This window comes from Macaca mulatta, chromosome 2 (assembly GCF_049350105.2).
Source record: "Macaca mulatta isolate MMU2019108-1 chromosome 2, T2T-MMU8v2.0, whole genome shotgun sequence".
Lineage (NCBI taxonomy): Eukaryota > Metazoa > Chordata > Mammalia > Primates > Cercopithecidae > Macaca > Macaca mulatta.
Window position 1 is genome coordinate 53380093 of NC_133407.1, and position 11544 is coordinate 53391636.

Below are 11544 nucleotides of genomic sequence, written 5' to 3' on the forward strand. Positions count from 1 at the left end.
ATCCACCTAAGAGAAACCAGCACGTGGATGAATGGATGTCACAGCCTGGAGCAAACTCTTAAGACTTGTGTTCTCCAATAGGTGAGCCACTAGAGCCACAATTGGCTATGAGCACTTGAAAGTTGGTCAATCCAAACTGAGATTGAGATGTGAGGGTAAAATATACACTAGATTTCAAAAACAGTTAAAAGACTGTAAAATAATTCATTAATATTTGCTTAATAATTACACATTGAAATAACATTTGGTATATATTAAGCTAAAAATATGTTATTAAAATATATATACTTGTTCCTTTTTTAATTTGGTAACTTGAAAATTTAAGATTACATATATGAGTTATGTTGTATTTCTGTTGGACAGAGTCTAAGGCTTAACACCACCAATGGACAGATGTACATCCTGGTCTTGACAGAATGCAGAGCTTACAGGAATTTGTCTCTTCTCGTATGAATCATGCCAAGTGGTGTACAAATGTAGTTTTATTGTTTGTGTAATAGCCCTCTGCACATCCAGAGAGTCTTTTATCTATTAATGATCTCAAACATTAATTCTCACTGAATAGCTGAGGAAGGCTGGTATTCTTAGCTCTATTTTACAGATGAGAAAACTGAGGCATTGGGGAGATTTAAACGATTTTCTTAGGGCTACCTAGAGTGGGTGTCAGAGCTCAGAAAAGAAAATATGAGTCATTGTTTCCAGTAGCACTTAGGAGATTAGCAAGATGGCAATGAAAGATGCTCCAGAGAAAATAAATAAATAAATCTCCCCCACTTCTTCCATCCTCACAGAGGGATATCTTGAGACATTTGTGGCAAAGTCCCTCTCAGTTTTCTACCATGACCCCCAAAACACACTTGGCATCCCGCAGAAAATACACAGAATCACATCATCATCCCTGAGTCTCCACTTAAGAATATTATGTCAATTTTAAGTGGTTCCCAATAAACTAGAGTTTGAAGTGCAATAAACAAAATATTTTTTGTTTGCTTGTTTTGTTTCATTTCGTTTCTTTGGGGGGTAGTGGCTGCCATTGTTCGATTTTTGGATTTTTTAGTTGATTGGTAGTTCTTTTAAAAATATTTTTTACTACATAAAATTATCATGGACATGACCCATTCTCGATTTTAGCCTTTAAACTCATTTGCTTTAGACAAACTCTAACTCAAAAACAATGTTTTTTTCAAAGCCAATTTGAAGCAGCCAAGCCAAAACATAATTTTACATAATGGCTTGCATAGTACAAAATACTTAAAAAAGAATATGCCTTACATGGAGACATGTTGGCCATCTCACTCTTCTCACTGATCATTGTTGAGAACCTCTGTCCTTGCTAATCTCCAAATTTCACACTGAAATCCTGTATCTTCTCTGTTTCTACCCGAGCCCAAGTCTTGAATGCTGCCTAGTCTCCTGCTCTAAGCTTATTATCTGTGACCTTCTTCACTGAAATTGCCGCATTATCTTGAGGTCATCAAATGTTTATTGAACATCTCCTTTGGGCAAAACCTTGTACAGGGCACCACAGGGAATGCTAACATACGTATGAGGAAAGACCTATCTTCAAGCTGCCTATAATCTGGAAGGAGTGAAAAGAAACATACACTAATAAAGAGAGTGAAACAAAAGACCCAACCCATAGGAGGAATACAAAGAATCCCTCATACAAGGCTATACTAGTCAGCTCAGGCTGCCATAATAAAATAAAATATCATAGACTGGGTGGCTTAAACAACAGAAAGTTTTTTCACAGTTCTGGAAGCTAGAAGCCCCAGATCATTTCTCTGAGGGCTCTCTTCTGGCTTGTAGACAGCTGCCTTCTCACTGTGTGCTCACATGGCCTTTCCTTGGTGTCTGCGCAAGTAAAGAGAGTAGTGTCTCTTCTTATAAGGGCAGTAATCCCATAGGACCAGGGGCCCACTCTCAAGACCTCATTTAACCCTCATTACCTCCCAAAGGCCCCATCTCTAAATAACACAGCACTGGGGATTACGTCTTCAACATATGAATTTGGTGGGGTGGGAGAGACACAAATATTCAGTCCATAACAAAGAGTGTAAGAGTAAAGAAGCCCTACCCAGTTGGATTGGTAAGCAAAGCTTTTAAGTGGAGATTGCACCTGAGAAAGCTATTAAGGTGCCCTCTCTTCTGAGTACTAACAGACGTCATGCATCAAGGGCCAAATAGATGAAATAGCATTTGTATATCAGTGCAGCTATTTCTGATCAATCTCTTACCCTGGCATTTTGCTTATCTGGCCTTCACATCTCTTTACTGAGCTGCAGGCCTACATATCAATCTGTTCATTGGATATCCTTTATGACCCAAAAGTATCTAAAACTCACCATGTCCAAAGCAAAATTCTCTTCCACCATCCCACTTGTTCTTGCTCCTGTCTTCCTCATCTTGAATCTAATCACCAAAAAGGCCTGTCAGATCTACTCCTTATATTTCTTATTCTCACACCCTCCTCCACTGCCTGACCATCACTATCTTTCTTTTGAACTCCTAAACATAATAATTATATTATCTTTTAATAATAATAGCTAGCATGTATTAAGAGCTTCTATATGACAGGCTCTTCCCTGAGCACTTTTAACCACCTACTCTTCTCAGAATGTGCCACTCCATGATGTGCTCCAAGCTGACACATGTGCTGTTCCCTCTTCACAGAGTATCTTTCCTCATAAACTCACCACATTCCTTCCCACTCAAACTCCTATGTGTTTTTTTGCTTTGCTCTGTTTCATTTTGTTTTTGAGGAGTTTTGCTCTTCTTGCCCAGGCTGAAGTGCAATGGCACAATCTCAGCTCACTGCAAACTCTGCCTCCCACGTTCAAGTGATTCTCCTGCCTCAGCCTCCCAAGTAGCTGGGATTACAGGTGTGCACCACCACACCCAGCTAATTTTGTATTTTTAGTACAGCCAGGTTTCACCATGTTGGTCAGGCTGGTCTCGAACTCCTGACCTCAGGTGATTCACCCACCTAGGCTTCCCAAAGTGCTGGGATTACTTTGCCTGAGCCAACGCACCTGGCCTTCCTATGTGTTTTTTAAATCCCAGCATGGACAGAGTTTCTATGAATGTACCTTGAGATCAGCCCCTCAAAAAAACAGGCTGATTAGGTGAAAATCATCTACTGAAAGTGAATTCCTGAATGATCAATTTGTCAAGTGACCAACTTACCAAATTTATCAAAAATTTAAAATGTTCAACTATTTCAAAGGTTTACAATAATTCATCTTGGATGGAATGGTTTATACAGCTTTTTAAAGATTTCTGTGAGGCTATAGTTATCCAGATAAATTAATTGATCCAGGGTCCTGACCCTAAAGTTATCTACTCTTTTCTCTCTGTGGCTCTGTACCATGTTCACACTTGTCTGATGCATTTATCACTCTGTGGGATAATTATTTTACATGTCTGAGGTCCCCAGAAGATTGGGAGTCCCGTAAGGGTCTGGCCTATGTATTTTGCCTCTCATGCTGTACCCAGTAGAATATGGTATATGGTGAAGTTTCAATAATATCATATTAAATTGAACCTTAGCCAGTCAATAAATGAGCACTCATGTAATACTCCTTTTCATTCATATAGAAAGGTAAATTATTATATAAAACAATTATTATACATTCTAGAAATTTAGAAAGTATATAATCTGTGTATTCAGGCCTGGTCCTGACATTTTTAGGGGCCGCCTCAAGTACAAATGAAGGACAGTACACCTATCACGTGCCAAAATGTTTTAAAGTTATGAAAGTAAACTACTAAATAAAAAATATTCTCTCTTTTTTCCTTAAAAAATGTAAGCTTCAAAATTATCTGGAAGATGGGATTAAATTTAGAATTCTCAGTGGCAATGTGGGTCTATCCAGACACTGGCCTTTGGTTCCTGGCCCAGGGCTGTAGTTCACACCTCTTTCTATCCCCAGCTCAGTTCCACACTGTGAAGTACCATACACACATGCACACACTCACCTAGACACCCAGCAGACTTGAACAGTGACCTTTGACTACCTTTTGATGTCACAGTGGTACAACTTATCCTCAGGAGGCCAGGCCCTGGGATAATTAAGTTTCAATTTAATATAAGATCTTTGGGGCAAAGAATTCCTGGTCCTATTCAGCTAAAATATTCCTGGCTTGCAGCCATTAAATATTATGTTGGAAATTGAAAGGTATTTATGGTATATTAAATTTAAAAGCAGGGTTTGAAGATTTTAAGACATCTATATGATTTATTTTTGTGAAAAATTCTATGCATGTATATAAGTGCATGGAAAAAAGTCTAAATCAGGTATACATCAAATTTATTATGGTTGCTATTATCTCCACATGGTGGGATCAGGTATATTTTTCTTTTTACTTATCTGCATTTTGTATGTTTCCATTATGAATATACATTATGTATGTTATTTTAAAAATAATAGAAGTTTAAAATCAAAAACATAAAAATAGTAATGCACTTATACTGGGATAATTTCTACACACCTAAGTGAAATATGGTATTTGTTAAAACCTCAGAAATTTAGTACTTCCTATCCAAGAATAGTAGAGGATTGATTAAGTATGCCAGAGAACTCACTGGCTAGTGAGGAAAATGCATGAAGCTATTGAGACCCCATATTTTCAGACATGCGCTCATGAGGCTATGAATGTATACATTTATACTGAGTCATATAAAAATACTCAAAGTCTACAGTGCATATGTGTTCGTCCTGGTGCCCAGAATTCTGTGGACAGAGAAGTGCTCTGTTCTCTGCAGAGCCTGTCACTAACTCACTGTTTGAGTGTCAGCAAGCTGCTGTGGCCTCAAACGGTGGTGTCAAAGGATAAAACTAGTTATCAGCAAGATGCTTGGAGGGTCTCAGAGAATAACCTTCTCTCTCTCTAATATTATTGCACAAACATCAGATGTGAAGGATATTATTTGTTAATATTCCACGTAATTTTAAGGATTGTGCACGCATGCAGACACACACACCCTACCCACATACATATGCAAATTGAAAATGAACCAGGATGCTTATATGCATTTCAATAACCTCAGCTATAGCTGAGTTTTTATCCACTGAGAGTAACCTTGTGCCTTGAGATGGAATCAGAATAGTCATGATATAAATTTTCAGCAAAATTAGTGAATAATAAATTAATCTAAATATTACCTCAAAGTATTCAAGCTATAAATTAGTTCTAAACTAAACTTCCCTGAACTCGTGTGTGTGTGTGTGTGTGTGTGTGTGTGTGTGTGTGCGCGCGCGCGCACGCGCGTGTGAGACAGTCTTGCTCTGTTGCCCAGGCTGGAGATAAGTGGTGCGATCTCAGCTCATTGCAACCTCTCACTCCCAGGTTCCAGTAATTCTCATGCCTCAGCCTCCCAAAGTGCTGGGATTACAGGCAAGAGTCACCGCACCTGTTCTGAACTCATTTTTTAAAGTTAGTTTTAAATTACCATTTCTTGCCATTTGTAATAAATGTTACATATGAACAAGAATGTGACATGTCTTATTTTCAAGAAATTCTACCCCATAAGTATTCACTACAGAATAAACATCTGAAAAAATATACAGCTCAGTGGAGATTGGACTGCTTATTTCCTCCATATTCTGAAAAATTTATCTGTTCAGAAATAAGAACATATTATACATTCAGGAGGTTAAAGCAATGTTATCAATTTTGTTTCTCACAATGCTAAGTTAAATATGTAATTGTCTTATAAGCTACACAAATAAGCAAATGAGAAATCAAAAAAACATTCCATGGTGAAAGAGAATTAAAAACATTGAACATATTGCCATAACATGCCACATTGACACTCAAAATACTTCATTTATTCACTATACTTACTTGTCTAAGTATTTCCCTACTGACTGTAATGATGCATTCCAAAAGTTGGAGATTAGAACACATACAGTGGGATCCATATTAAATTTGGTAGTTGAGTTTATAAAATATGACTTAGAAGCCTGTACCTAACCTATGACAGAACTGGGCTAGCCTTGGAATCTCGGCACTGTTTGTAACATTGTTACTAAGGAGAAATACATTTCAAAACACAGCTCAGAAAGTCACTTAACACCCTCCCTCCACACTTTCATTCCATTTGGGATACAAAGGAAGGGAACACATGGCTGAGGAATGCTCTTGCACTCCAGAGTTGAGCTGGCCTCTCTTTGTTTGCTTTTTCTTTTTTTTTTTTTCAATTAACTGTATTTTGTTTTTCTGATTGTAAAAGAAATGTAGTTGTTGTTTTAAAAATTAGCCTTCTCTTGTATTATTTTTCGAAATTTTCCTAGCCTCACCTCTTTTTGTTTTGTTTTTTCTTTTAGAGGAACGAACTTTCTATTCATCTTATTGATTTTCTAAATATATCTTGTTGGGATTGTAATTGAGATTGCATTTGATTTCTAAAATATTTCAGGAAGAAATAATAATTACATAATACTGAGTCTTCCTGTAAGATCTCAGCATACATCTTTCCCTTTTTTTTCAAAGTTTTTTAATGCCCCTCAGAAGAATTTCTGATGTTTGTTCTTATAGAAACTGTACATTCTTTATTAAATGTATTAACAGGTATTCTAAGGCTTTGTTGCTGTTATTGTGTCATTGCTACTATGATGGGGAAATCTTCACCATCACATTTGCTAACTAATTATTTTTGTGGGAGAAGATAATTTTTGTATAACTATTTTATCTAGTCCCATTGCTGAAACTGCATATTGCTTAATTTTACATGAATTACTTTAGATTTTTCTACATACGTAATTATATCTTCTGTAACCAGTGACCATTTCATTTTCTCTTATGTACAAAGACATTTGTAATTCAAAAAGTGCCTTAATGAATTTATAGAATTTGTGTGTTGGAGCTGGCTCAGGCTCATACTGTTCACAAGAGCTGATTGTTACATTTTCAGGATTTTTGCAAACTGGCTGACAGACATCAAGTCGGTAGCTTGAAATCGGTAATGGATGGGAGTATTCACATCATGGTAATAAGCAACGGCTACAAATCAGAGCTCCTCCTGCTACCCCCACCCCACTGTGGCACCCCTAATTGGTTGTCAACCATTTACCAGCACATCACTGAATTTACTCCATAACTATTATATCCTAGATTAAAAACAAAACCGGGCTGGGTGCAGTGGCTTGCACCTGTAATCCCAGCACTTTGGGAGGCTGAGGCTGGCGGATCATTTGAGGTCAGGAGTTTGAGACCAGCCTGGTCAACATGGTGAAACCCCGTCTCTACTAAAAACACAAAACTTAGCTGGGTGTGGTGGCACGCACCTGTAATCCCAGCTACTTGGGAGGCTGAGGCATGAGAATTGCACAGGTTGCAGTGAGCCTAGATCACACAACTGCACTACAGTCTGGGTGACAGAGCAGGACTCTGTCTCAAAAAAACAAAAAACCAGCCACAACAAAAAAGCCCTTGTTTTTAAAAGCTTCTAGAGGTGAATACCCAGATGATAATTAAAATGCAATCCAGTGCGTTACAATCTTATCAACATATTCTTCCTTACTTCTAAGAGCATGAGAGAGATGGTTTTGCACGGTGGCTAAAACTCTGGCTTTGGACCTGAACTTGATTATGAATGTCATGAATTTCAGCTCTGAGGAAATGCAAATCAAAACCACAATGAGATACCACATCACACTCCTAGGATAGCTTAAATAATGTTAACAAGAATGTATAGAAATGGGAACCCTCATACACTGCTGATCGATTGTAAAATGATGCAACCACTTTGGAAAACAGTTTGGCGGTCCTCAAAATGTTAAACGTAGAGTTACCACATGACCTAGCATTTCTTCTCCTAGAAATAAACCCAAGAGATCTGAAAACATATGTCTACACGAAAACTTGTACATAAATATTCATAGCAGCATTATTTATAATAGCCAAAAAGTGGAGACAACTCAAATGTTCATCAACTGAAGAGTGAATAAACAAAATGAGGTTATTCATACAATGGAATATTACTCAGCAACAAAGAGAAACAAAGTACTGATATACACTATAACATGAATGAATCTTGAAAACATTACTGAAATTACAGAATAGGCAAATCCATAAACAAAGAATGTAGATTTGTGGTTACCAGGGACTGGCAGGGATGAGGGGAATGAAAGGTAGAAGCTAATGTATACAGGACTTCTTTGGGAGTGATAAAGATGTTCTAAAATTAGATAGTGGTAATTTACAAGTATGTGAATATGCTAAAACCCCCTGAATTTTATATTTTAAAAGGGTAAATTTTATGGTATGTGAATTTTATATCAATAAAGCTGTTATTAAATATATATATGTTGTGTGACCTAGAACAGATTATCTAATATCTCTAAGTATTGATTTTTTTATCTTTGTAGAGTTCTGTGAGGCTTTATCAATATATATGAGTTTAATAAATGATAATATATAATCACCATTTTATAAAAATATAAAAATATGTAAAATATATTTATGTAAATTTTTTAATGTATAAAATAACACCAGGCTGGGTGCAGTGACTCATGCCTGTAATCCCAGCACTTTGGGAGGCACAGGCGGGTGGCTCACTTGAGGTCAAGAGTTCAAGACCAGCCTGGCTCACTTGGAACTCCGTCTCTACTAAAGATACAAAAATTAGCCGTGTGTGGTGGTGCATGCCTGTAGTACCAGCTACTTGGGAGGCTGAGGCAGGAGAACTGCTTGCACCCAGGAGGCGGAAGTTATGGTGAGCCGAGATTGTACCATTGCACTTCAGCTTGGGCAACAAAGTGAGACTCAGTCTCAAAAATAAAAAAATAAAATAAAATAACACCATGCTTGGCACAGAGCAGGTCCTCTGACTATGGTAGCCACTACCTTCAATTCTTTATGCTACAGCAAACTTCCTTTTTTATGTCTTTTTTACAGTGTACAATATTCTCCTCTACATAATTTATTCATCTCATACTTGAAAATCATAATTATTAAGCTACCTCTCAATTCACCTGTCTTTATGTTGAGTAAACCCAGACTTACGACACTTACCTGACTGGTAACTTTACATTCATATGCTTGACTTGATTAATGTGTGTCTTGCACTAAACCATGCATGGCCTATGCCTGTTTTTGTTCAACCCTGAGTCACCAGTGCTAGCCCATAGCCATACATAGTTAGAGCTCAAGAAATAGTTGTTTAATGAATGAATAGATATATCTGCTTATGAGTGGCCTTCCTGTAAAAGGTGGTTCTCATTGAGAGACAGGGTGTGGAGAGAAGGCAAGTTATCTTACAGGATACAGGTTGTCATATCTGAATCACCTGGAGTGATTTTTAAAAGTTAGCTGACTCCTTCTCCCCAGGGCATACCATACCAGAGCTTACAAGGTGCTACCACAGGGGCAGCAAGGCCCACCTCACCCAAAATACACCTCAAACAACCAGTTACTGGTGATGAAAATTTCTTTAATAGAACCCAAAACCTTTCATTCATAATCAGAGATCAAGGTTAAGGTACAAATACCTTCAACCAGTGTGATATGATAGAAACACCCCTGACTAAACCAGGAGTCAACAAAGCAGGACTTTAGACCTGCCTTGGCTTTGGAAATGGGTAGATGACAGGAAGGGAAGAGGGATACGTACAGAAGTACACAGGCTGCTGAGAATCCAAAGGTATAGAAAAGCAACAGACTGCTGAGAATCCAAAGGTGTAGAGAAGCAGAGCAGGGGGCAAGCACAAACAGGATAAGTTACTTAAGGCTTCATCTTCATAATTTTGCTGGCATCAAGCCTACCCTCTCTTGGGCCCAACTGCTTTCTGCTGTCAAGGTGAAAAACTTATAAGTCATACTCCTCAGGTTTAGGAACTGTCTTGGCAATCAGGTTCAGACTACTGACCCACCCAGTGATGTTTAAAAAAAATAAGCCAGGAGATAGTTTATTGTGGGTTACCCTAATTCTTATGTCCCGACATGTGTTAGTTGTTTTTAAACAGAACCCTAATTGCTAGTTCATGTTCACCTTTTGATCCAGTCTGATTTTCAAGATCCTATGCTATATTTATACTCTACTTTTCTTTTTTCCTTTCTGTGGAGAACAGCATCTTGCTCTGTTGCCCAGTCAGGTCTTGAACTCCTGAGCTCAAGCTATCCTCCTGGCTCTGCCTCCCTAAGTGCTGGAATTACAGGCATGAACCACTGTGCCTGGCTATACTCTACTTTTGACCTTTTAAACTGTAATATATAACAAACAGTGCATAGAATACAAATGTATGGTTCAATGAACTTTGTAAAGTTAACATCTGTGTAACTGATACACAGGTTACATTATATATTACATACATATATTAGAAGATGTATTATATATAATATATAAGCACATACAATGTATTATATATAATAGGGATATATAATATATAAGTATATATTTTACATTATATATATAATGTTACATTAATTTTATTTTATTTTATTTTTTTTTTTTTTGAGACGGAGTCTCGCTCTGTCGCCCAGGCTGGAGTGCAGTGGCCGGATCTCAGCTCACTGCAAGCTCCGCCTCCCGGGTTCACGCCATTCTCCTGCCTCAGCCTCCCGAGTAGCTGGGACTACAGGCGCCCACAACCGCGCCCGGCTAATTTTTTGTATTTTTAGTAGAGACGGGGTTTCACCGTGGTCTCGATCTCCTGACCTTGTGATCCGCCCGCCTCGGCCTCCCAAAGTGCTGGGATTACAGGCGTGAGCCACCGCGCCCGGCTTACATTAATTTTATTAAATGTAAGTTAAATTTCAATAGGAATGATTTTTTTGTTGTTGCTTTTGTTTTTGTTTTTTTTCTGAAACAGAGTCTCTGTCACCCAGGCTGGAGTGCAGTGGCTCAATCTCAGCTCACTGCAACCTCCTCCTCCCAGGTTCAAGCAATTTTTGTAACTCATCTTCCTGGGTAGCTGGGATTACAGGCGTGTACCACCATGCCCAGTTAATTTTTGTATTTTTAGTAGAGATGGGCTTTCGCCATGTTGGCCAGGCTAGTCTTGAACTCCTGGGCTCAAGTGATCAACCCACCTCGGCTTCCCAAAGTGCTGGCATTACAGGAGTGAGCCACCATGCCTGGCCAATAGGAATTATTTTTAAAGAAAAAAAAAAAAGAAATGATATATCGTAAACACCTCCGAAAGCCCCCACCCCATATTCCCTTTCCAATCACAACCTCTATATTCCTCCCTAAAGAAACCATTATTCTGACATTTATGGTATTCACTTTTCTTACTTTTCTTTATGGATTTACCACCTAAGTAATCATCCCTTAAAAAAAATAGCTTATCACAGGAGATCGAGACCACGATGAAACCCCGTCTCTACTAAAAATACAAAAAATTAGCCGGGCGCGGTGGCGGGCGCCTGTAGTCCCAGCTACTCAGGAGGCTGAGGCAGGAGAATGGCGTGAACCCGGGAGGTGGAGCTTGCAGGGAGCCGAGATCGCGCCACTGCACTCCAGCCTGGGCGACAGAGCGAGACTCCGTCTCAAAAAAAAAAAAAAAAAAATAGCTTAACTCTGCCTCCCTTTGAACTTCA